Raw genomic sequence first — 25,738 nt, 5'->3', positions numbered from 1 at the left:
CAGGGCTCCTCGGAGAAACAGCTGACTCCAGGAGCAGGGAAAGTACAAGAAAAGCCTGGAATTCTTCTTGTGCCAGAAAGTAAGGAAGTACTCCACGAATGATGGGGACCGCTTGAAAAGACATAGGAGCCAGCTAGGATGGATGCCCACTGGCCCAAACGGGCACAATTAGAACCTCACAATGAATATTATAGTAACCAGCCGTAACCCTTAGAGTTAAAATAGGGGTGCAGGAGTCTACGGCGATAAAGATGAGTAAGTGGGGGGAAGGGACAGCTCTATTTCACCACAGCAGGCTCCAAGTATCTCCCCACAAACTCACATGAATTAACTTTACATAATTCACATACAATACTTGATATATGTAATTGTATAGAACCTTATATACAGAAACCTGGCAGATACCACCTTAACCAAATGGTCAGTGTCGACATGGCCAGGAATGGGACAAACCAAGGTCATGAGCTTTCTGAAAACAATGCCCTTGGAAGAACACAGTATCACTTCCCTGGGGTCCCTGCCCCCAGTGTACAAATCACATGGAAACATCAGACAAGCCTACACTGAGGGGCAGTCTATGCAGGAAGCGGCCTAGACTCTTCCAAAAGTGCCCTGGGGGCAAAAGGCAAGGAGAATGGGAGATGTTCTCCTTTCAACTGTGTGTCTGTCATCCCGAGAGCCTGTGCTTGTCTTGTGCACGGCCAATCTCCTAGTACCTACGGCAATGCCTGGCACGCAGCACGTGCTCAGGCAAGTCTGTCGAATAAATTCACTTTGGACATGATGTGGGGCCGCTGATGGGCTCAGCACGGGGCTGGAAAGCTCTCCCTAGGGGGAGACTTGGTATCCACTCAAAGTCTCAACTGGCCTTCCTGGCAGAGCCACAGTGAAGACCAAGGAAGGAGGGGTGGGGGTGGGGTTTGGAAAACAGTGATGCTGGTTTCCTCTGCCAAGACCCAGCAGCCTTCCTTCTTGTGAGTTCACAGACATCCACAGCATCCTGTGGCAGAGATGTCAAAGGGGTCACTCTAGCCCCAATTTTGAAGAAAGAGAAACAGAGAGGTCAAGATGCGTGTCCAAGGTCACACAGCAGAAAGGCTACCGTGGTAAAGTGCTTTAAAAAGGTGTGGGGGAGTGAAGCAACCCCCCCAGGGTAGATTAAATCATGACATCTACAGTGGTCAGGGTGTTATCTTTGATCTGTTTTGGAAGGCACATCCAGACGTGTGCATGTGCACACACACACCCACACACGCACACTGACTGGTTTCACAGGGATGGCAGGTGCTGCATCTCAGGAGAAACCGCGGCACAGATGTGGTGGTGACAAGGCCTCTCTGAACATCACAGGGAACGAAGGACGAAGGTGCAGAGAAGCAGAGGAATTAAAAAGAATAATTACCAAATGATCAGGGTGTAAGACACATGGCAAAAGGAAATAATTTCAAGTCCACACCCTGACATGTAGGGGTTGGGGGGAGTCTTGGGGTCACCTGCCCAGCCCAAGTGGCAACCTGAACAGGGGTGCCTGCCGAGATCCCATCTCTGACATGTTGCCATCCAGTTTCTGCTTGTACTCTTTCCATGGATGGGGTGGTCACCCCTAGGTCATTTTTGAGCAGAGCCTGACTATTGGAAACAGCTCCCTTATGCTGAACCAAGCATTTGTGTAAACACAGTCCTGCTTATTAAGTACTCACATGTGCTTGACCTTTTGCCATGTGTACTAGAGTTATTACCTTATTGACTCTGCCCAAGAATCCTGCAAGATGGGCTGTTATTTCCACTTTCTTCCTAAGGGAACCGAGGCCAGAGAGATCAAATAACTTGCCCATCGGGTCCCACAGCTGGCGAGAGGGCAGGGCCAGAGTCAGAATCCAGGTCTGCTGGCTTCTGAGACCAAGGTACCTTTCAATATACCAACTCCAGTTTCTCCTAGAACCACAGACTGAACCCAAGAAGATGGAATGAAATGGGCCAGGAAGAGTTGGTCAACCTGCTTCCTTCTAAACATTTTACATCGATTAATTCAATAATCAAAACAGCTCTTCTAGGGCTTCCCTGGTGGCGCAGTGGTTGAGAGTCCGCCTGCCGATGCAGGGGATACGGGTTCATGCCCCGGTCCGGGAAGATCCCACATGCCGCGGAGCGGCTGGGCCCGTGAGCCACGGCCGCTGAGCCTGCGCATCTGGAGCCTGTGCTCCGCAACGGGAGAGGCCACAACAGTGAGAGGCCCACGTACCTCAAAAACAAAAACAAAAAAACCCCCAGCCAGCTCTTCTAGCATACAATATTTACCAAAATATTTAAACATGCCAAGTTTCTTTCTAAACATTTTACATACAATAATTCAATATTTAAAACATCCCTCTTCAGTAACTACTAGTATTTTTTCCCATTTTTAGAGGAGGAAATCAAGGCTCAGGAAAGTTAAGTGACTTGTCTGAGGTTACAGAGAGGTGATAGTCCTGGGGGGCAGTCGGGCTCCAGAGCCTTGGCTCTTAACCACTATCTGTGTTTAGACCCCAGAGTTCTCTATGTTTTGGAGGTCCCTGACCCATCTGAACCTCTGATGCAAACTCCAAGCTGTTTCCAGAAAAGTGCACACATTCAATTTTGCATTCCATCTTAGTGGTTCAGACACAGCGGCTCCCTGAGCTTACTGAAGCCCAAGTAAGGACTCCAGGTCAAAGCCCCACCCGCCCCCCAGGCAATGAGCGGTTTTTGAGGGTCTTTGAATAGGGTCGTGGCAAGGTTTTTCCAAGACCCAGTCTGGGGCTGGGGAGAACGCTGAAACGAGGGGGAGCCGGCAGGGTGGGGGGCAGTTAGCAGTCGCTACAAACGCGAGTCTCTTCTCCATGATGAAACCAGAGTCATTTTCAAATTGGAAACCAGGCCATGATCTGTCTGTTCACTTCACTGGCCTCTGGCCTCTGGTGAAAGATGTCTTCACCCCGGGGTTGGGGTGGAGGGGGAGCACAGAGCCCCAGGGGTCCACAGCCCATCCAAGAGCAGCATCTCTGAGTCAGAATCAAATCCAAGCCCCGGAATGAAAGCAGCCAATCGAAAAGGCTACATGCCGCTTGATTCCCTTTATGTAACATTCTTGAGATGATCAGACTATGGAAATGGTGAATAGATTCGTGGTTGCCCGCACGGGTGGGGGGGGCAGCAGGGAGGGAGGGAGGCACGGCTATAAAAGGGCAACACAGGGATCCTTGCGATGATAGGACTGTTCTGTATCTCACTGCAGTGGTGGAGACAAAAACTGTACACGTGATACAGTTAAATTAATAAGAAGCAAGCTAACAAAACGAATAAAAATAACATGTGCGTGCGTGTGCAAACACGCAAACACACGCAAACGAGTACCAGTAAAACGGAGGCAATCTGAGGAAGATCGGTGGTTTCTATCAATGTCGATACCTTGGTTGTGATACCGAACTATAGTTTTGTAAGATGTCACCCTTGGGGGAAACAGAGTAGAGGGGATCTCTCTGTATTATTTCTTACAACTGCGTGGATTAATCCTTACAACAATTACCATAAAATAAGAAGTTTAAGAAAATGCAAAAAAAAACCCCAACCCAAACCACCCAAGCCCCTCTGATGATCTGGCCCCCAGAGACCCCACTACCATCCCCTCCTATTCCCTCCCTCGTGCTCCCTCCCCCACGAGCCTTCTGTCCCACTGGCCTTCTGACACACCCCTGTCCCTTTCCTCCCTCGCACCCTTTACACCCGGAAACACCATCCAGCGAGGACACCCTCTGTTACTTCTCATCACGGCACCCGGTTTATTTCTGTCATACACTTATCACCATCTCTCATCATATCTCTGAGGTTATATAGGTGAATGTTTATTTTATTTCAGTAGGTAGATGGCAAAGATAGAAAGATTTGACTGCAGAAATGTTTTGAACGTCCCCAGATCAAAACACACCGTAAAGAAAAAAAGCAAGCAAGCAAAAGATTAGCAGAAAGTGGCAATCTACGTTACAGAAAGTGAAGGGCCTTAACATATAAAGTGGTCTTACAAATCAGCATGACAAACATTCCTTTAAGTAAAATAGCCATGGTCATTGCTTTGTCCCCTGTGCCTAAACAGTGCCTGACATGTACACAGTATGTGCTCATGAAACATCTATTAAATCAATGATTGGTTAAAATTCAACAACAATGAATACAATAATCTGTTTTTAAACATGGAGTACGTACCAAGCCTTTGCCCCTAATAACTGTCATTCATGTACAGTACTTATTACGTGCCAGGCATGGTTCTAAGTGCTTATAATATATTAAGCAATTTAGTTCTCACAACTTTATGAAGTAGATGCTATTAAAGTCCCCATTTTAGGGCTTGCCTGGTGGCGCAGTGGTTAAGAATCCGCCTGCCAATGCAGGGGACACGGGTTCCGAGCCCCTGGCCCGGGAAGATCACACATGCTGCGGAGCAACTCGGCCCGTGCGCCACAACTACTGAGCCTGCGCTCTAGAGCCCGTGCTCCACAACAAGAGAAGCCACCGCAACGGTAAGGCCGCGCACCGCAACGAAGAGTAGCCCCCACTCGCCGCAACTAGAGAAAGCCTGCGGGCAGCAACGAAGACCCAACGCAGCCAAAAATAAAAAAATAATAATAAAAAAAAAAATCCGGGCTCCCCTGGTGGCGCAGTGGTTGAGAGTCCGCCTGCCGATGCAGGGGACATGGGTTCGTGCCCCGGCCTGGGAAGACCCCACATGCCGCGGAGCGGCTGGGCCCGTGAGCCATGGCCACTGGGCCTGCGTGTCCGGAGCCTGTGCTCTGCAACGGGAGAGGCCACAACAGTGAGAGGCCCGCGTACCGCAAAAAAAAAAAAAAAAAAAAAAAAAATCCTCATTTTAATGATGAGGAGATGAAGGCACGGAGAGGCCAGAGCACTCGTCTGTGGTCACAGAGCCGGGATTTGAACCCAGGCAATCTCACTCTAGAATCCACGCACCACTGCCTCTCAGAATGTTGTCCCTGCAGCCCTGGCATGTGGTGTTATTAGTCCGATTGGCCAAAGAGGAAACTTGAGGCCTACAGAGGGCAAGTGACAAAGCCAAGTTCATAGAGTAAGGAAGGAGCAGAATGGGTGAAAGCCTGACCAAGAAAAGAGCAGAAGCAGACAGAGTGGGAAAACACTCCTGCTGACCGGGAAACACACTTAACTCACTCTTTTTATTTGCGGGGAGATGAGTGGCGAGTCTTGAAATGTCAGAAGCCAGCAGCGGCACAGAAGCGACCCAGCGGGGCTCTTCCTGAAGCCAGTGGGGTGTGCAGGCCTCCGGGTCCTCTCCCCTCTCTTGGCTGCAAACCGACGTGGAGGGGGTGGGAGGCTGGATCAGCAGACAGGATGCAGCCGGTCCTCTGACAAGAGGCATGTGGATAGGAAGCCCGGGACAGCAGGCGCTGCGGGTGACCTCCCTCTGGAGCCGCTGACCCCTGAAACTCCACAATCTTACGCTGGCCTGAAGCGTCTGCTGAGCTGGTCTGGCAGGGGGGGTAGGGATACACTTCTCCACGGGTCAGCAGCCTTCCCAGAACTGCCGTCCGGCTAGGGTTCCCAGAAGCGAAAGCCACATCACCAGCCCCACCCAGGATAGTGAGGAAGTCCGGCCAGGGCCCCAAAATGGCCTGGGCTCTGCCTGCCTGCCCCACCCCCAGCCCAGAGAGTGGAGGGGAGGGGCGGCAGCAGCAAGAACCAGACACCTCGGCCCAAGAGCCCACCAGGCTCCCCCCGCGCCTACTGTGTGCTTCGCGTCCTCATCCCCTCGCTTGGGCCCCATGTATTCTTGCTGCAGGTGTTTTCTCAGCACCTACTGCGTGCCAGCTACTACAGATGTGAAAAAGGCCATTCATTCATTCAGTTGTGCCTTTTTTCCTTCTTTCCCTTAACAAATATTTGAGCGAGGAGAGAAGCTACTGGAGGATTTGGGGCACAGAGGTGAGACTTCAAAGGCTCCCTCTGGCCTCTGGGGTCAAGGGCAGAAGCAGGGACCCATGAGGAGGCCACTGGACTAGCCCAGGCACCAGGTACCAGGTGCACCAGGGTTGTAGGGAAGAAGAGGTAAGAAGAGGTTAAATTCTAGATCTGCTGTGAAGGTAGAGTCAACAGGCTTTGCTGACAGAATGGAGTTCGGGGGCTGCGTCAGAGAAAAGGGGACAAGTAGGGGTCAAGAATGACTCTGAGGCTTTCGGCCGGAGCCACTGAAAGGATGGGGGTGCCACCCACCAAGATGGAGTGGGCTGTGGGAAGGACCAGCGTGAGGTCAGGCATCATCAGATACGCAAGAGGCTGTTGAGGACATGAGGAGGGGCGAGGAAGGGCCACCTGGTCCTACAGGGTTGGTGGGGGGCCAGGGGGCAGGTAAATGAACAAGAATCCTCCAGGGGAGGGACGGCGGCATGTGGAGAGGAAGGAAGAATGTCCCCCAGAAGGCATGGTGGGCTCCGTGAGGGCAGGGGACGTGCTCCATCTTCTGGAAGCAGAACGCCTAGCCGGTGCCCCACACAGGGCAGGTACTTGATAAATGAGCTTATGTACTTTACTTTATTCTGACTTTTACACTTATACAGTGCTTCCTTCATGCCAGGTACTGTTCTAGGATGCTTTAAGACCCCGTATGAGATGAGTACAATTATTAAACCCATTTTACAGATTCTGAAGGATCCTAAGATAGGGAGGACGCGGCCCATCTCCCATCCTACAAGACAGGCCCTTGGCTGCAGTGAGGGGTAGGGGTCATAGGGGATGAGAGCAGTGCAGTCAGAAGGGCCGGAAGACAACACTGTCTACCAGGGGTGGTAAGCGATTCAGACTCCTTCCTCAGGGCAGTAGGGAGCCACTGAAGGCTATTGGGCAGGAGAGGAGCTGCTTTCCAGAAAGCCCACTCTGACCTGCGTGTGGAGAACGAGTGCAGGAGTAGCTGACAGAAGAGGTGGTGCCGCTCGACCTGCAGAAGAGAAGCCAGGCTCTAGCTCTGTTTGGGAGGTAGACGTGGCAGAACTTGGTGATGACTGGTGGCTGGGAGCTGGGAGCAGGGAGGTGGCCTTGGGCTGGAGCACGGGCGGATGGACAGTGGCGGGTGCCGGGAAGGGCATGGTCTTGCTGCGGAAGACCATGCACTTCACCATACTGTGGACCTGGTGAGTCCAAGTAGGCGACGGGCCCCAAGAGGCATCCAGGAGGCAGTATGTCCTAGCGGCCTGGAGCTCAGAAGGAAGGCTCACGCTAGAGACAGGTTTGCAGGTCATCAGCTGTGGCTGAAGCCCGCGGGAGCTTGCAGAGTGAGAGACACAGCCTTGTCTGAGAGGGGAGGGAGGGGGCTGGAGACCGTGAACCTCCTTCGTGGGATTCGGCTGGGCCAGAGCCCCAAGGTGGTGCACCATCTCCGGGACAGGCTGGCATCCTGTGCTAACAGCCACCTTATGGCAATGTGGACGCTCACGTTGGCTGCGGACACATTAAGTCCAAATGTCCACGGGAGGGGCAGCCGGGTGACTCCATCTAGGATCCTGGAAGCCACGCCCATCCTCAGAAGGTACCAGTGCCCCCAGGGAGGAGGCTGCGCCTGAGGACCTGAGTGCAGACGTCACCTGCTCAGGACCAGCGGCCAGCCTCCCTCACTCTGCAAGCCCTTCTTCTGCTTTATTTCTCTTCCTGGCACTTACTCCTCACTGCCTATCACACACGCATGTGTGCTGTGCACAGTCCAAATCCCCCAGAGAACACCAGCTCCTACAGGCTGTGCCCACCCTGTTCACTGCTATAGCCCTACAGCCTAGCACAGCGCCTGGCACACAGTAGCCGGGGTGGGGGGGTCCATAGATATTTGCTGAATGGAAGAATAAATGCACACACTCCCCCTGGCTGTGTGCAGTGCGGCCTGGCCAGCCATCCCTGATGGAGGCAGGGATACAGCTCCCAGAGCTGGCATTTTCTGCCTCTTACTGCTGGATAAACACTGACCAATTCTGGCTCAGAGTCTCCTCTGAGCCCAAGGCAGGCACCACACCGATCTTGGCCACCCCAAGAGGGGAGGGGGGAGCTGATCTCCAGTGAGCTGGTAATTGGGGCGTTACCCTGATTACTGCTCATTGCCCTGATACACAGATACAAGATGTCCCGGCCCCAAGATGCTGATTAGAGTTTGGCTGTCTTAGTGACAGTCACGGCTCCCAGTTCGCCTTCTTACTGAGGTCACCAGAAGTCACCATGATTGCCCCCAATTCCTTGAGTCTTTAGAGACCATGCCCTGGGCCCTTCTGCCCATAGGTTCCACCCTTCCCCAACTGAGGAACATGGAAGGTGCAATTATTATCATTCCCTTTGTAGACATGGGGAAACTGAGGCCCAGAGAGGTCCAGGAACCTGCCTAAGGATGCACAGCTAGTAAGAGGTGGGCCTGGGAATTGAACCCAGATCTTTTGGTTCTGGAGTCACAGTACAGCACCTGGCATGGAGGAAGCAGCCGTAAATTCACTCCTTTTATACACCTCTCTGTTTGCTCCTCCCAGCAAGCCCCGTGTGGAAGATGTGGTTAAACATTACCTGCACAGAGGAGGAAATTGATGCTCAGGGGAATTCAGAAATAGTCTCAAGGTAACGAGGCAGGAAGTGATGAACTAGAACTTGGCCTCCACCACGACCACTGTTTGCCCAGTCCTCACAGGGAGCATGTCTCAACAGGGACCAGGACTTTGGTCCCTGGGCAAACACAAAGCAGTCAGCACAGATAAGAGCTCCCTGTTCATGGTCTGTCTGCAGACAGGCGGGGGTTGGGATGGGGCTGTCCCTCGAGTTCTTTCTGTTGTCTCATCCTTTATCATTCTTGGCACGGTCAGGGACACACAGATGTGTGGGGACACCCACATGGGCAGGGACACCCACATGGGCAGGGACCCCAGAGCATCTAAGATGCGGAAGCGTAACTCTGAGCCTAAGCGCGTGGACTCTGCACTGACTGGCTGGGAGACCTTGACACACTGTGGTCCTCTCAGAGCCTCGGTCTCCTTATCTGTGAAATGAGAGCTGAACCACTTGCCTCCTGGGGCGGTTGAGGGGAGGCAAAGAGACCATGGCTGGCATAGCTGGGTAGAAGAGGCTTAGGGCAGTGCTGATGGAGCAGGCAGCAAAAGCTCGTCTCCAAACGCCAAGTACAGACCCTGAGTACATGACAGCTGCCATGACAGCACAGAACGGTCTCAGAGTACAAGCTGAGTATAGGAAGCTGGGCTTGAAAGGGCAATACTCATTCCATTTATATGAAGTCCAAAAGGACACAAACCAATCTTGGGGTTAGTGGTCAGGAAAGTGTCCTGGGGAGGGTGGGGCGGGAGAGAATCTTCTGGGGGGCGAGTCACGCTTTGTTTCCTGATCAGGTTATACACGCTTGTGTTTACTTTGTGAAGCCGGGCACTTGTCTGCATGCACATTGCAATAAAAAGAGAAAGAAAAATACGATGGGTGAGAGGGAAGGGAATAGAGCAGAGGGTGCACGAGGCTACTGGGCTTTGTCATCGAAGGTCTCAGAACAGCCAGTTCTCAGAGCTGGTGGATCCCCAAAGACCCCGGAGTCCAAGTCAGCTAACACTTCAAGTTCCCCTAGGCCTTTGCCACGGGGCCATCAACCCTCTAGTTGCCTGCTTCCAGCAATGGGGCACTCACTCCCTCCGGGGGCAGTTCCCAGCTCCCAGCCACCTCTCACGGCCACGGAGGGTCATCTCCCCCAACGTCAACCAAATATCTAAGAGAGTGCAGATGCATGACCTCAGTGAGTAGACGGGGGCAGGTGGCGAGAACATGTCCAGTCCTAACAGGCACCCGCCACTCTGCTTTGCACCATGTAAATGAAGACCTAGGGGTCACTAGGGTGATCGATTTTTCACAAGAAGCTAGAAACCCAGATTTGTATGTATATTACCCTGGTTTTTAAATGCTCAATTTTTAAAAACCACACCCCACATTTGTGGTCCCTCTGTGGCTTACAGAGGTGATGTCCTCCTGGGTGAGTGGGTGTCCTGAGACACCAGAAGACCCCCAATGAGAGAAAAGAAGCAACAGGTGAGACCCCTCCCCCGCACCTTCCCTAAGCTCCCTAAGCTCTGGCACCCCCAAACGTTCCTTCCTTCTGTCCCCGTGGGATGCGGTTGTTATGGTGATGAGAGGGAGCAAGCCTGGAGACACGCCATCACCGCCTGCCCTCCTGTGGCCGAGCAGTATCATTTGTCAGTGAGGAGTTCCAAAATTTTGCAAAAGCCCCATTGCTTTCCTCCTCAGGGGGTGCGGACGAGGGGATCAAAGGGCAGTCCTTACACCCCCCCCAGCCCTGCCCCACCCTCCCCATATGAGCCACAGACTCCCCACTTCCCTTGGGCTGTTTCCTCTGCCTCTCAGTGCCCTCCTCCTACGCCACCCTCTCAGGATGTTCTTGATCAAACGCTACTCTTTCCTCCCCCCACCTCCCAGCTCTGCCTGTCCCTCTGTCCAAACATCATTTCCATGCTCATAAAGAGTGAGCCGTGCGCATCATTTTGCTCCATTTCCAGACTGAAAGTCCTCCAGGCCAGGGACTGTGTCTCATGCACGTCTCCTCGCGAACGCAGAGGCAGCCAACCAATGATGGCGAAACTGAAGTCGTTGGCTGCCTCATTGTGGATGTGTTCCTTCCTCCAGGCCTTTGTACATGCCATTCTCACTGCCTAGAATGCCGGCCAGTGTTTACACCCAATGACTAGTATGAGTACAGGGATGTTTACAATGCCTTTCATATTCACTATGTGTTGTTATTTTCACAAAAACCCTAGAGAGGGGCAAAGCGAGTCATATCCCCATGTTATGGTTTAGGAAATTGAGGCCCAAAGAGGGAAAATGACTTGCCCAAGATCACTGAGCAAGTGGGTTGCAGAGCTGAGACTAAAATGCAAGTTTCTTTTTTGTTTTTTTTTTAAACTCATGCGGCTACCAGACTGGGGTCAAAGAAAAGTCCTTCGACGTTAGAGGGGAAGAAAAGAAAATAAAGAATTGGAAAGTTAGTCAGGAAAAATGCAAATAAATATAACAGGTATACGATATTAATACTGAATAAAATGGAATTTAAGGCATCAAAGTATTAAAAGAAAGGTAGCTGTTTTATACTGATAAAAGGAGCAGCTCACCAAGAAGGTATAAAAATCATGAGCCCTCTTCTACTCGTATTGTATTTTGTTTATAAGCACCTAACAACATACCTACAAAAACGAAGCAAAAAACTGAGAGGAGGCCAGAGAAAAATGAACAGATCCTCTATCATAGTGGGAGATATATCAGGTAGAGAAAACTACATAAAAACAGAGAAAATATAAAGGATATAATTAGTAAGCGTGAACAAAATATATTTCTAGAACTTTAACCCAACAAAAACACACATCCTTTCAAATGCAAGAGGAACAAACAGAAAAAAAATGGACCAGAAAATCCTACAAAGACGATCTCGACAAATTCTCCATCACTGATATCATAGAATCTACAAATGTTGACCATTATGCAATACATTCAGAAATCAACAATCAAAAAATAACTTAAAATATTCCATCTACCTTAAAAAATTATAAGGCACATAACACTTTTAATCAAAAGGGAAATTATAAACCATAATAGTTAGCAGTGAATGACACTGTGTAACAAGACCTGTGGAATGAAGCCATAGCAGTACTCAGAGAAAAAATTATAGCCTGCAGTTGATTTATTAGAAAACAAGAAAGACTGAGAACGACTGTTAGCCTCAAACAAGGAACCTCAGAATGGAAGAAACCTTAATTGACAGCAGCTCGTGTAGAGGAGAGAACTGGAGGGTTTAGCTGACAAGTTCAATACCAGCCCCAACTGGGGTGTGGCCACTACAAAGTATGATTGCAGGTGGTATCAACAGAGGTATGGACTCCAGATCCAAGGAGGTGAGAGTCTCCCTCCTCTCTGACTGGGCAGGCTTTGGGGGAGGCAATGGTTTCTATGTGGGACTCTGACCAATTAGATCATGCCCAAAGCCAGACTGAAGAGGAAGAATGACTGAATGAATTATGGCTGTGTCATCTGAATAAGAGAATCACTGCGCTGGGATGGAAGAGGATGCTTACTACCTCCAAGGGGTAGAACCAAAGCCAGAAAGCAAAAGTTCCTGGAAAGCTAATTTGGCTAAATCCCAGGAAAGATATTCTCCCAGTTAGAGCTGTCCAACAGTAGAATCTGGTTTCTAGAAGGCCTACTCCCCATAAGCAAGACTGTTGGGAAGCTGAGGGTCTGCGGGCTTGGAGGGCTGCCCCCGCAGAGATCTGGCGTCCCTCCTCTCTGGAGAAGTTCCTCTTAAAAAGACAAAACACTCTCTTGGCTGCTTCAGGAAACCCTCAGGCCTTCCGCAGTTCACCAAAACAGCTCTTGGTGACTGTGCTCCCTTATTTCTAACCTAGAAACCTACTTCTTTTAAACTCTGCTCCTTGGGCTGGATGGCTCAGAATAGTAGTTAAATGCATAGGCTTCCAGCCCCGGATTTGAATCCAGATTCTGCCCCTTCCAAGTTGTATCACCGAGTAAGTCTCTTCCCTGAGCCTCAGTTTCCTCCCCAGGGAACTGGGGAGGCACCGACGCATCTACCTGCCTCCACGACCCTCAGCCCCACCACGCCCCCTCTGCTTTAGGGTGTCTGCCATGCTGGGAAGATGCTCATCGGTAAAATAATCTGTAAAATGATCTGGGCAATGATTGGATCACCTGTGACGTCGGTCCTGGCCTGACCATGTGCACAGGGCTGCTGGGCAGATCGATGGGAGGTGAGCAGTTCCCACCCCGTAGAGTTACTGTACAAGTTGAGAGAGACAATGCAGGTCTCTGGCTGCTATTGGCCTGCCTGACCTCTCTCCCCAGGCCTCTTCAACTTGCTTCAACTCCAGCCAACCACATCAGCTTCCTCAGGGCCTTTGCACTTGCTGTTCCTTCTGCTGGGATCACTCTTTCCCCAGATATCCACGTGTCTATGTCAGGTCTTAGCTCAAAAGTCACCTCCAGGGCTTCCCTGGTGGCGCAGTGGTTGAGAGTCCGCCTGCCGATGCAGGGGACACGGGTTCGTGCCCCGGTCCGGGAAGATCCCACAGGCCGCAGAGCCATGGCCGCTGAGCCTGTGCGTCTGGAGCCTGTGCTCCGCAACGGGAGAGGCCACAACAGTGAGAGACCCGCGTACCACAAAAAAAAACACAAAAAAGTCACCTCCACCACTAGATGGTCAGCTCCATGAGGGCCCTTGTTGCTGCATCAGTCACTGCTGTGTCCCCAGCCCCAGCAAGCTTGCTGAGTTGAGTATAAGCAGCGACCCCCACGCTGGCACTCAAGACATGTGCGCGCCTGTCACTTTCAGCTTCGCAAACTGGCTCTGCAGGCCGGAGGCTGTTAGTCCCTTCACAGTCCTGTTGCTTAGAACACCTCCTCCCTCTCAGGAAAGCCGTCCCACCAAACCCTCGAGGGCCAAGCTTCTCTTCCCCTCACCCGGACCCCCCTCCTCCCTCTCTCTCTGGAGGGAGGGGGAGGGGGGACTCAGATGCCAGCCCAGACGGTGAGCATCCCCAGACAGTCGCAGCTCCCAGGCCTGCTTTGGTGAAGACTTGGATTTCTTAAGTGACGTCGAGAAGATGAGGAGTCCCAAGGGGGCCCCAAGAATGAAAATGAGTCAGTCGGAGGCAAACCCGAAACCTCAGAGGCATCACCACTTCTTGGAAAGGCGAAGATGTGTGCATTTAGACAAAACTGTGCACGCAGAGCGGGGGCAAGCAGCAGGCCCGGAAATGGGGCCGGTCGGGCGGACGAGACCTTTTCTAGCATCCTCTCTGGTTCCCTCCACCTGGCCCGCTCCTCCAGGGTCTCTGCCCCTTGTCCTTCTAAATGTCCCTCCTCAGAGAGGCTCCCCCGACTCCACCCCCACACTGCTTCCAAGTACTGTCACTATGTGACACGATACTGTAGGTGCCTGTCATCCTGGGTGAGATCCTGGGGGCCAGGTGTGTTTCCGAATTCAGAATTACTCAGATTAGAGAAAGGTCATCTTGTATAAAATACCACCCATCAAAACTACCCCTGCCCGCCATGGGGCCCGAGGAGCACACTGTGACCAGTCACATGAACATCTCTGCAGCGAGACACACGAGTCTTCACACCAAGGGGAGTAAGTAAAGCCTCCAAAGAGCCTCGCATTTAGCTCATGTCAGGTCTTGCTTCCACCTGAGTGATGAGAACGCTTCCGGTTTCCAGAGCTTGTGGATTTCCAATGTTAGATAAGGAGTATAGATCTGTGTATGTTTGTTTGTGTACTGCCTGTTTTCAGAACTAGAAGTCGAACTCCAGGAGAGCAAGGACTTTGTCCAGTGCTCTATCAGTAGCACCTGGCACCTTGCCTGGCACACAAGTACCCAATAAATATCCGAAGAAGAAATGAATGAGGAAGCCAGGCGCTGGATGTGAAGAAGTGACTCTGTCCTGATTGGGGAGAGAAATAGCAATCACGGGGCTGTGGGCAAGGTATCTCCAAAAATCATCTCACGAATACCGCCCCCTCCCCCTCCAAACACCCATTTTACTGACAAGCAAACTGAGGCTCAGAGAGGTTAAGCAACTTCCTCCAGATCCCACAGATAGGAAGAACAGCAAGTTGACATTTGAACCTGGGGCCCCTGTCTTCAAGCCTTTTCTCTGCCTCAGGGTCAGAGAAGCAGAATGACTTGGCTGGAAGCAAAGCAACAGGGGTTACGGCCCATCAGATGCAGGGTCCCCTGGTCTCTCTAGGTCTCTCATCCTCCACTGGGGTTCTCCCATCCACATTCTTGCACGGGCAAATTCGTACAACATCTAGGCAAGCGTCGGCCTCTCTTCTAGCCGAGCCAAGGGAAATCTGGTCAAACAAGACTGGTATGTCTCCACGGTCCTGAGGACTGCTCCAAAAGATGTCCCTCTCGGCCACCCCAGCAAAGTGGCACAGTGGGAAAGGACAGAGGTTGGGAAGGAAAGCAGGTTTGAATCCCTCCATCTGTCACTCTTAGATGTGCTCTTAGATGTACGACCTTAGGCAAGGCCGCCGCACACATCTCTGAGTCTTGGTTTCCTCACCTGCAAAATGGGCAGATTAAATGCCATCCAATGGGGTGCATTTATTTACTTAACAAATATATAGTGCTTGCTTCACACTGGGCGCTGTTCTGTATGCTTGGCACTTATGAATTCAGTTCATCATCACTACAAATGGTATAAAGTAGACACTATAATTTCACAGATGGGGAAACTGAAGTCTTGAGAAGTGGCAAAGCCAGCATTTGAACCTGTGCGACCTGGCCCCAGAGTCCATGCTCTTAACCTCCAAGCTATATTTCTCGACAGCTAACAACAGACATGGATACTGACTGTGGATGTGTTGTGTTGGAAACTGTGCTAAGGAGCTTATAAAACATGATGTCATTAGCACTCACAGAAGCTCAATTTTACAAACGTGAGGAAACGAAGCACCCAGGGGACCTCTGTCCCTGCCCCACTCCCAGCTGCCATCAAGGGCAGTGGACATTTGATCCCAAACTCTCTCCTCCATCCGGGGGGTAGGGATGGGGGGTAGGGGGGTAGAGAGAAGGGGGTCCGGGAAAGGGTCTCTCTTCTCATTTCCTTGATACTTCATTTCAGCTCCTCTTCTGAATCTGAACAGCAGGAAATTGTGAATGCCTTCGGGGACAGCATTCCTGCCCCTCCCTCGGCTTTCTGCAACCCTGGGCTTTGCTGTACAAAACACATCAGTTACTCAGTCACTGTCCAGAATTTGGAAAACCTCAGGTCATCCCAGACCTGCTGGTAACTGGGTGTATTGTAACCAGCGTGACTGGTTAGTGGTTTTCCCTCCCTGCGGCCTTCCCCCAGCCTCCCTCTAGATTTAGCTCCAGAGGTCCACGGTGGGGCCCAGGAATCTGTATCGTGATTCTTATGGTTCAGGCAAAGGTAAAATACACTGGCCTACACTCCTCGGCATGGCATTCAAGGCCTTTCACAACACTCCCCACCTTTCCATCCAGCACTGGCTTTTCCCCCCGCTCCCTGAACGACCTCCTAGCCTTTATCCATGCTGTTCCCACTGTTCAGCATGCTGTTCCCTCTCATTCTACACCTACCAAGCTCTTCTCCTCCTCTCCCAGGGCTGGCTCAGAGGTCCCTGCTCCATGAAGTCCGTCCCACTGACCCATGAAGGTTGATCACCCCCTACCTGTGCTTCCTCCCTTCCTCATAGCTCTCCCCAACCGCCCCCCCGAGAGGGAGCTCCTTGAGGGCAAACACCAGTGCCCTGAACAGCACTCAAGCAGTGCCTAGTGAGTGCTAATGAGTGAATGAATGGCTGGGGTAGGTCACCCCTCTTTGTATACCTCAGCATCCTCATCTGTACTCAGGGTGGGGCTAGCTGAGTTCAAGTGGCCTTTGTAGGACTCTGGAAACCCCTGACTGTGGGGGAAACCTGGACAAAAGTAAACCTGAGCCTCAGTTTTCCCACTGGACTTAAGGATTTTAATAAAGGCACTGCTGTCCCAGCAAATGCCTGGTGATCCTAAAAGGCCGCCCATAGGGGAGGAGTTGCAGGGGGGCGGGGGTCCTACCTCGCCGCAGAGGGCAAAGGCTGGGATTCAGGCAGGGTAAGTGCTGGCCTGGGGGTGATGTATGAATCCCAGCAGCAGGCACCGTTTGCTGGTCCCCAGACTGTCCTGATTACAAGAAACATAGATTTTGTTCAAGAGAAGAAGAAGAAGGAGAAGGAGAGGAAGGAGAAGAGGAATCTAGATTCCTGGGTTTACTGAATCTGAATCTCACCAAAAAGAGCCTGAGAAACTGCACCTTAAGCGAATCCCCTGGAGAATTTGTTTCCGGGGTAGTTTGACAAATGTTGACATGTGGAGGGCAGTGGGCTCTGGTGCCAGAATGAGTGCGTTGGAATCCTGCTCTGCACTTTTTTTGTGGGCATCACCTTGGGCAAGTCATGTAAGCTGCCTGTGCCTCGGCAGTTCTCATCTGCAAAATGGCCACAATAAACACAAAGCAGCGACCAGAAAGGTTATTTTGAACTTTAACTCAGAATACTTTCAGTGCTCAGGGCAGGCCCGTACAACATAAGTCCCAGCAAATGATCGCTATTATTGGGCCCATCCAATACTCAAATAAGGACAGCAGAGGTCGAAAAGGCCTTGTTTCACCAGATTCCTCTATCCAAATCCTCACCGACCTCCCGTGCGCGGGGTTGGGGGTGACTGCCCAGAGAAGACGGGGGAGGTTGGTGGCCCAAGACCTGCCTCCCCCCACGCTCACGACGTTCCCAAGCCCCTTCAAGGGGCCGCCCCTCTGACGTGTCGGGGACGGGGCGAGTTTGGGGCGTGCGGGTGTCTGAGCATCAGCCCTAACCTCCCCAGCCCCGCTTCAGGTGCGCTGGGCGGAACGCACGGAGGCTCCGCTGCCCCTCGCGCGAAGAGGAGCCGGCAGGTGAGCAATCCCCACTGGGGATCGGGAAATCCCGGGGTCCCCGCCGCCTGGCGTCCCGCCGGCGGCCCAGCGCTCTGTGGACCGCCGCCGCGTGCCCGGGCCGATCCCCCAGCCTCCCACCCGTGCGCGGGCCCCGGGTCCTACCTGTGTGCTCCTAGCCCAGTCGCCGCTCCAGCGCCGGAGCGGGAAGTGGGAGACACCCCGGGCGGCCGTCCCAGCCTTGGCTGCGTCGGGCGGGGCTTTCCTAGGCCGCCTGCCAAGCCCGCCCAGCTTCCTGCGCCCCGCCCCGCCCCCCGCCCATTGGCCTGCACCGCCCCTCACCGCCCCGCTCACCCCGCGCTCCTCGGGTCGCCCTCCCGGCAGGGGCGCCGACGGTCACAGCTGAGTCCCTGTCCCGGTCCCCTCCGTCCCCGCAGTCCAAGGGGCTGCCGATCTCTCCCGGAGGCGATCCCAGCGCCCGGGCCCCAAGGCCACTGGAGGTCACACCCCAGCGGGGAGAACTCCGCAGGGCTTCCCCTAGCTCTCAGAATAAAATCCCAGCTCCGGGTGGAGCCTCCGGATTTGGCACCAGCCGGTCCCACCGCCCCTGCCCCTGCCTGTCCTGCTGAGGCCCCTCTCTGCCTCTCTAGGCACAGGGGGCAGGGCCGTTAAGGGTTGGGGGGCTGGGCATCTTTAATCCTGCTACTCTTCCCCGACAGCCCAACTTCTGCTGGATGCGGACGTGTGTTCTTCTCTTCAGCAAACGTTTTCTGAGCGCCTTCGATATGCCGGGCTATATCAAAATGTAGATTGTAAAAAAAAAAAAAAAAAATGTAGATTGTAAAACAACTCTTCAATCAACAGTTAGTACCATCTGGCAGACCCCTTTCTAAGGCCATGCATATATTAACTGACAGCTACCCTGTGAGGGAGCTATACTACTGTCCCCCAGTTTACAGATGGGGAAACTTGCTCAGAATCATGCAGCCGGTGTGGGATTCCAACCCACGCTCCATGGACCACTAATCACTGCACACCGTAAAAGCCCTGTTGGAGCCCAGAAGGTAGGGAAAAACAGTAAATGAACAAAGTATTTCAGGTAACAAGAGATACCAAGAAGAGAGTAAAACAGAGAGAGACTTATCTCCTCCTGGAGGAGCAGACGTTTGAGCTTCTAGCCTGAAGGGGATGGGGGCAAGACTAGTTTAGAAAGTGAGAACAGCAAGTGCAAAGGCCCTGGGGTGGGAACCAATTTATCATGTTGGAGGAATTGCCTGAAGGCCAGGTTGGCTGGAGAGCCTTGAGGAGGGGAGAGGGGAAGAAGGTCAGGTAGGAGGTGTGCAGACCCAGGCTGGATAGTGCTGGGGTCCCCTCCTAAACATGAAATCTTCTTTTGCCCCGTCTTTGTGTCTCTGAGTTTGTGCCAACTTTTATCTGGAGACAGTGGAAGTCTCACTTTGGGAATGTGTGGTCTGGGCTGTCTGCCCTCCTGGCCTCCCGAACTGGGCTCCCACCCTGTTTTCTGCATCTTTAAGTCATTCTTCACTCTTCCCTCGCTTCCACCAGACCGACTGCGTCTGCGTCTGCGTACGAACCCCACTGCTTACTGTCGGACTCTGGGTGAAGTGGCTCGTGCACTGCGCCTCAGCTCCCACATCTGCAAAGTGGGGATGATCACAGGCCCCACCTCATAGGGTCTGAAATACATGTGATGAGATGCATGACAAGTTCTTGGAGCAACGCCTGGCACATAGTAGGCGCTCGATAGATGTTCGCTGTTGTTCTGATCAGAAGGAAGATGAGAAGCCAATTCAGAGCCTGCTTCCTCCACCTGTTTGCTTGGTTGTGAAATGGGGGTAAAAACAGCACTGAAAAGACAGGAAAGGATGGGGCAGATGTGGTTGGATGTGAAGACATTTGGGAAATCTGGAGAAAGGGAATATGGGAGTTCTTTGTACTTGCCACTTTTTTGTAAGTCTGAAATTATGTCAATGTAAAGCGTTAACGACCCGACGCAGCCAAAAAAAAAAAAAAAAAAAGAGTTAACGAAAATAAGGCATTGTCCTGAAGCCTTAGAAGGATAATACATGTAAAGTTTGCCCTCTCGCATATAGCCGCACTATTTGGATGCCTGCCTGAGCTGTCCAAACTTTGTCAGTGGCTGCTCTGTGTCAGGCCTTGGAGGGGGAGTTGGAGGCCCCAAAGCAGTAACAACTCAGGCCCTCAACACAGGCGGTTGCCAAGTTCGGCCTCACTACGAGCTCAGCTCACATTACATTACTTGTTTTTAATCCTGTCTTTCAGGTTTAAATTGTTTTTTTTAATTGTAGAACAGTTGTAGATTTTACAGAAAAATTGTTAGTACAGAGAGCTCTTATAGTACCCCCTCCCCTGTGCGTAATTTCCCCTATTAGTAACGTCTTGCATTCATGCAGTACATTTGTAACAGTTAGTGAACCGGTATTCATACATTATTATTAACTGAAGTCTGCTCTTTACATTAAGGTTAAAGCTCGCTTTCTTCTGAGCTGTTCTGTGGGTTTTGACAAATGCATAGTGACATCTATCCACCAGGACAGCAACATAAAGAAGAGTTTCACCTTCCTGAAAATCCCCTAGGCTTCACCTCCTCCTCTCCATGAACCTTGGAAGCCACTGATCTTTTTACTGTCCCTATAGTTTTGCTTTCTCCAGGATGCCATGTAGTTGGAATCTGACCGTATATAGCCTCTTAAGACTGGCTTCTTTCACTTAGTAACATGCATTTAAGGTCCCCCCATGTCTTTTCATGGCTTGCTACCTCATTTCTTTTTAGCACTGAATAATATTCCATGGTCTGGATGGACCACTCCTTATTTAGCCATTCACCTACAGAAGGACTCCTTGACTGCTTTCAGTTTTTGACAAGTATGAATAAAGCTGCTATAAACACTTGTGTGCAGGTTTTTATGTGGACACGTTTTCAACTCCTTTGGGTAAATACCGAGTGTGATTGCTAAGATCATATGGTAAGAATATGGCTGTGCCATTTCGCATTTCCGCCAGCAGCGAATGAGAGTTCCTGTTGCTCTGCGTTCCTGCCAGCATTCGGTGTTGTCAGTTTTGGGGATCTTAGCCAGTGTAGTAGACGTGTAATGGTAGCTCATGGTTGTTTTCATCTACAAGTTCCTTAAAGATGTATTATGTTGAGCATATTTTCATATGCTTATCTGCCATCTGTGTATCTTCTTTTTCATCTGTCAAGATCTTTTGCCCATTTTTAAATAGGGTAGTTTGTTTTCTTAGAGTTGAGTTTTTAAAAATTCTTTGTATATTTTGGATACAAGTCCTTTATTGGACATGTGTTTTGCAAAGATTTTCTCCAAGCTTTGGCTTATCTTTTCATTCTCTTAACAGAGTTTTTTGTAAAGTGGAATTTTTGACTTTAAATGAAAGTCAACTTATTAAAAAATGAAAGTCAACTTATTAAGTTTTTTCATTCGTGGATCACGCTCTTGGTGTTGTTATCTAAAAACTTATTGCCAAACCCACATCCTAGATTTTCTTCTATGTCATCTTCTAGAAGTTTTATAGTTTTGCACTGTACATTCAGGTTTATGATCCATTTTGCATTATTTTTTGTGAAAGGTAGAAGGTCTATGTATAGAATCCCTTCCTTCCTTCCTTCCTCCCTCCCTCCCTCCCTCCCTCCTCCCTCTCTCTTTCTTTGCTTTCTTTCTTTCTGTTGTCTGCCTGTCTGTCTGTCTCTGTCTCTTTTTCTCTCTCTCTCTCTCAGCTCACACTTGGGATCCTTGAGCTGACATGTGAGAAGTCCAGCTACCCTGAAGCCACAGTGCTGGAGAGAGAACATGGAGAGAACACAGAGAGACAGAGAGAAAGGCCGGAGGAATCCCAGCTGTACGGGACTTCCCAGCCCAGGCCCAGATGTGAGCAAGCGAGCCCTCAGATGTTTCCAGCTCCCATTCCTTAGCCATCCCAGCTGACACCAAGAGGAACAGACATGAGCCGAGCCCACTGAACCCTGACCAAATTGCAAAGTCACCAGCAAAATGAATGTTGCTACTGTTTCAATCTGATGCCAAGTAGCACAGAGACAAACTGTCCCCACTGAGCCCGGCCAGGTTGCAGATTCATGAGCTAAATAAATGCCACAAAGTTTGGGGATAGTTTGTTTTGCAGCCATTGTACCTTGAACTGCTGCAGACCTACAATACTCACCTCTCACGTTCTTGCTTGCCAACAGAACCCAGGCTTCTTCAGGGCAGTGATGTACCCTCCCTGAGGCAATGGATCATGATTTGTTTCAGCCAATCATGACAGTCCCGTTCCAGCTTTCCTAGCCTCCCTTGTCCTATGGGTGGTTGAGTGACCCAGTTCTGCCAACTAAACACACATGGAAGTCTGTATGTGGGGGAGTGCTTCCGGGGCAATGTTAGTATTCCTGATAGAAGGGGTCTTGCGGCTGTGAACACAGACCATCCTGCCGCCAGGAGGGAAGGCCGAGACAACCACAGTGCGGGAGTCCTGATGTCTGCGGGCTACGGAAGCAACTCCAGCAAGGGCCAATATCTGGAATTCTTGTAAGGTGAAAAGAATTTTCCAGACATGGGAGCCCTGACATCTTTGAACAGCTGAACCGCAGCAGCTGTGGTCTACCTCCAGACACCATTTCTCCACAGGAGAAATTTTGACTTTTTGTCATTTTGCAGTTTTGAACAGAGCAGATCCAGGGGGTTTATTTCAAGAGTTGGAGCCATCTGGGGCCTCCAAGCTGGCCTGGCTCACCTGGTTTTGGGGGGTGAGGACCAAGGGATTGATGACAACCCTGAACCAAGCTCTGTGGACATAGCCAGCAGACTGTGTCAATGGGGCTGCGGGTTGATCCCTTTTGCTACCACCCTTGGGGAAGAATGACATCCAATCAAACCTCAGGTAGCTCAGGTTCGATAAACAGGCTTTCTTCTAAAAGAAAGGAATGATGATGACGGTGGTGATGATGATGATGGTGATGATGATGACGGTGATGGTGCTGGTGGGGATGATCATGGTGGTGGTGCCGGGGATGTTGATGATGATAGTGGTGGGGGTGTTGAAGTTGATGATAATGATAAGGATGGTGGTGGTGATGGTGGTAGTGATGAGAGGATGATGTTGAGAGCTGACATTTACGTAGTAGTGTGGCACTATGTACCAGACTCTGTTGTAGGCTCTTGTCATATATTAATTAATCCTTACAAAAACTCTTGGAATTAGGTACTATGATTAGGTCCATTTACAGTTGGGGAAAAGACACAGAGAGGGTAAGATACTTGCTCAAGATTGCACAGCTGGTGAGTACTGAGTGAGCACACTTCCTCAGGAGAGAGAAGCTCCTCTCAGGAGCCTAACTGACGTTGCAACACTGCGCTTGTTGCAATATGCTTGATTTGCCATCTGGGAGGAATGTACACAGAGCTTAGAGTTCCTGGCCGAAGACCAGTACACTCCTGCCTGCTTACTTCACTGATGTCCTGGGACAAAGGAAAAAAAGTCCTGAATTATACTGTCTCCAGGGTTGCCTTCCTCCAGGCCACCACGGACTCAGCTGTCAGAATTCACAAAGTTAAATCTCTCTCTCTTTTGATTGAGAATCTCCCTGTGACTTCTCATTGCTTAATGGTTAAACCAGAGTTTCTCAACCTTGGCGCTATTGACATTTTGAGCTGGATAAGTCTTTGTTGTGGGGAGGTGTCCCATGCATTGTAAGATGTTTAGCAGCATCCTTGGCCCCTACCCACTAGATTCCAGAAGCCTCCTGCCTGTTGTAGCAATCAAAATGTCTCCAGACTTTGCCAAATGCAAAGTGGGGTGGGAAGTGGTGGTGGCCCCAGGCATGGAACCACTGGGTTAAAGGAAACAGGCTTCCAACCTTTAAAAGCTAATTTGACCACAGGACTCTCAGGGGACCCTCCCATCAGACAGCGGGCTTCCCAAGGGTGAAGACCCAGCCTTACTTGGCTTATTTCTCTTCCCCTGAGATTGATCTGTAGCTCAGAGCAATGAGGACTCAAGAGATAGTAGTCAAATTGAGTACAACCAGATTGTGATCAGGGGTAAAAGGCTACAAGCAGGAAGCGTGGGGACTACCAGGGAGGGAGGCATCCGAAATGGGTCCTGAGTGCATCTCTGAAGAGGAATGAGCTGCAGTGGAAGGTAGGGCAGCATTCTGAAGGAGACAAGAGGGAAGGTGGGCACCCAGGCAGAAAAAGCAGCACGAGCAAGGGGTGGAGGTGTACAAGTATATCTCAGGGAGTGCCGGGCTGGGGCCAGCGATGCAGCTTGGGGCCATATTACAAAAGGTCTTGAACACCAGCCCCAGGTGATGTGGAGCGTCAAAGGATTCCAAACCAAGGCAAGAGAGGTTCAACCGTGGGTTATAGAACAATCCCTCTGGCAGCTGCATGGATGGTGAATCTGAGGGAGACACGGCTGGTGACCAGCTAGGGTGTTGCAATAATGCACATGAGAGCTGAGGCCCAGCAGAGGGGAGAGCAAGAGGCAGAAGGATTCTAGGCATGGCAAGCGGCAGTGTCTTCCTGTTTCATTGTGGATAAATCCTAATCCTTTCCAAGAGTGAAAAAGCAAATATAAAATTTCCGGCCCATAGTAAGTGGTTAATAATATGAGCTTCCCCTTCTCCATCTCTGTTCCCTGGGCTGGCTGTGCTCTTCTTGCATTCCTCAGCCTGCAGAAACCACCGTCTTTTTTGAAGGCCTGACATGTCCTCAGTGGAGAGGTCTTGAGCTTCCCAGACAGGGTACCTCCTCTGTATGCCTGTGGCCACTTACCCAATGCGCTTGTTCAGGAGTTTTGGGCACCTTGTGATTTTGTGCTTGTTTTCTCTATTAGATGTGAGCTCTTTGCGGGCTGTGACTCTGTCTGTCTTGTTCATTTACTCTGTGAACCAATATTTATTGAGCACCTACTATGTGCCAGGCACTGTACTATGTACTGGGATACAGCTACAAACAACAGTCTTGTATTTCCAGCACCCACAGAGCACCTGCTGAGTGAGTGAGTGAATGAAGGCGTGGACTGTGGGATCGTTGACGTGGCTGAGACCTACAGAGCTTCGGTGAGTCACCCTCGACTGCCCAGCAGGAAGTGACCAAGGAGGAGCTGAAGCCCAGACAGTTAAAGAACGTGGAAACCAGCTCTCGGCACACTGGGGCTCCACGTCCAATGCTTTCCTGTGATGTCTCTGTGTTCCCTGAGTGGCCTTTTGCTGGTCCTTGAGTGCCATCTGTGTCTTTGGTCTTTAACTCAGCTTACCTCTGGCTGGGTCTTTTCTCTTCTCCTTCGGACACTCAGACATACCTCTTGGGAAATGTCATTCCTCCAGACTGGACTCATTTCCATTCCTTGGAAACTTGCCATGTGCCCAGTGCCATATAATTAATTGTCCCATTTAATCTTCAAACAACACTGTGTATCCCCATTTTATAGACGAAGATGTTGAAGCTCAGAGAGATTAAGTAACTTGCCCAAGATCTCACAGCTAGCAAGTGGTAAAAATGCACAATACCCAATATCCCTCCTACTCCACAGCCTGTGCCCTTGACCACTCTGCTATACTTCCTCTCTGGGATTCTATCTGGGAGGTATATCAGTGGGCTTCTTTGCCTTGAGGGCAAGACCCAGACCAAAATGAGCCAATGACTCTCCTGCCTATGACCATCTCTCCATGCACATGTGCATTCACACCCTACACACCCACTCCCATATCCACAGTCACAGAATTAGCGTTATTTTGGAAGATGCGGGGCCATTCTGGGACAGAGGTCACAAAGATACGGCTATTACAAAAATAAAAATAAAAAAAGATAAGGCTATTATGTCATCCTCATAAAGACAGTTGTTTGCCTCAGCATGTCTGGAAGGAAGTTACAAGGATGAAAGGACTAGTATGGGGCATGGAGAGAAGAAAGTTGAAAGGCTAAAGTCTCAGGGTGATTGAAGGACGTTATAAAAAATGATGGTTAAGAAATCAGAGATATACAGGACAATAAAATATGCAGGAATGGGGCCTTGGGAAAAAACAGGCTGGTTTATTTAAAACCCTGTCACCCAGAACCCTGGGGTTTATTCATTCATTCAGTGTATATTTATTGATGCCTATTATATGTCATCACATCCTGGGAGCTAGGGACTGCAAAGGCGAATAAGACATGGTCCCGGTCCC

At 50.8% G+C, this 25,738-nt stretch overlaps 1 protein-coding gene across 15 annotated transcripts in view; it reads right to left on the bottom strand.

Moving 5' to 3' along the window:
• Positions 1-17,771, bottom strand: part of IL4R (interleukin 4 receptor) — a 41,268-nt gene extending 23,497 nt beyond the window's left edge. For 2 of the 15 annotated variants that reach the window (XM_033426030.2, XM_004268601.4), the window contains exon 1: positions 17,683-17,771. The gene's annotated coding sequence lies outside the window, so the exon portion shown is untranslated. Of the gene's footprint in view, positions 1-1,258; positions 3,612-5,192; positions 10,331-12,768; positions 16,630-16,899; positions 17,634-17,682 lie in introns of those variants that run through there. The other 13 variants (XM_033426043.2, XM_033426034.2, XM_033426035.2 and 10 more) reach the window with 13 other exon arrangements.
• Between the last annotated feature and the right edge of the window lie 7,967 nt (positions 17,772-25,738).

This window comes from Orcinus orca, chromosome 16, assembly GCF_937001465.1.
Source record: "Orcinus orca chromosome 16, mOrcOrc1.1, whole genome shotgun sequence".
In the NCBI taxonomy this organism is placed as follows: Eukaryota; Metazoa; Chordata; class Mammalia; order Artiodactyla; family Delphinidae; genus Orcinus; species Orcinus orca.
Note: the sequence above shows the minus strand (reverse complement) of the source record. Positions and strands in the feature narration are given on the sequence as shown.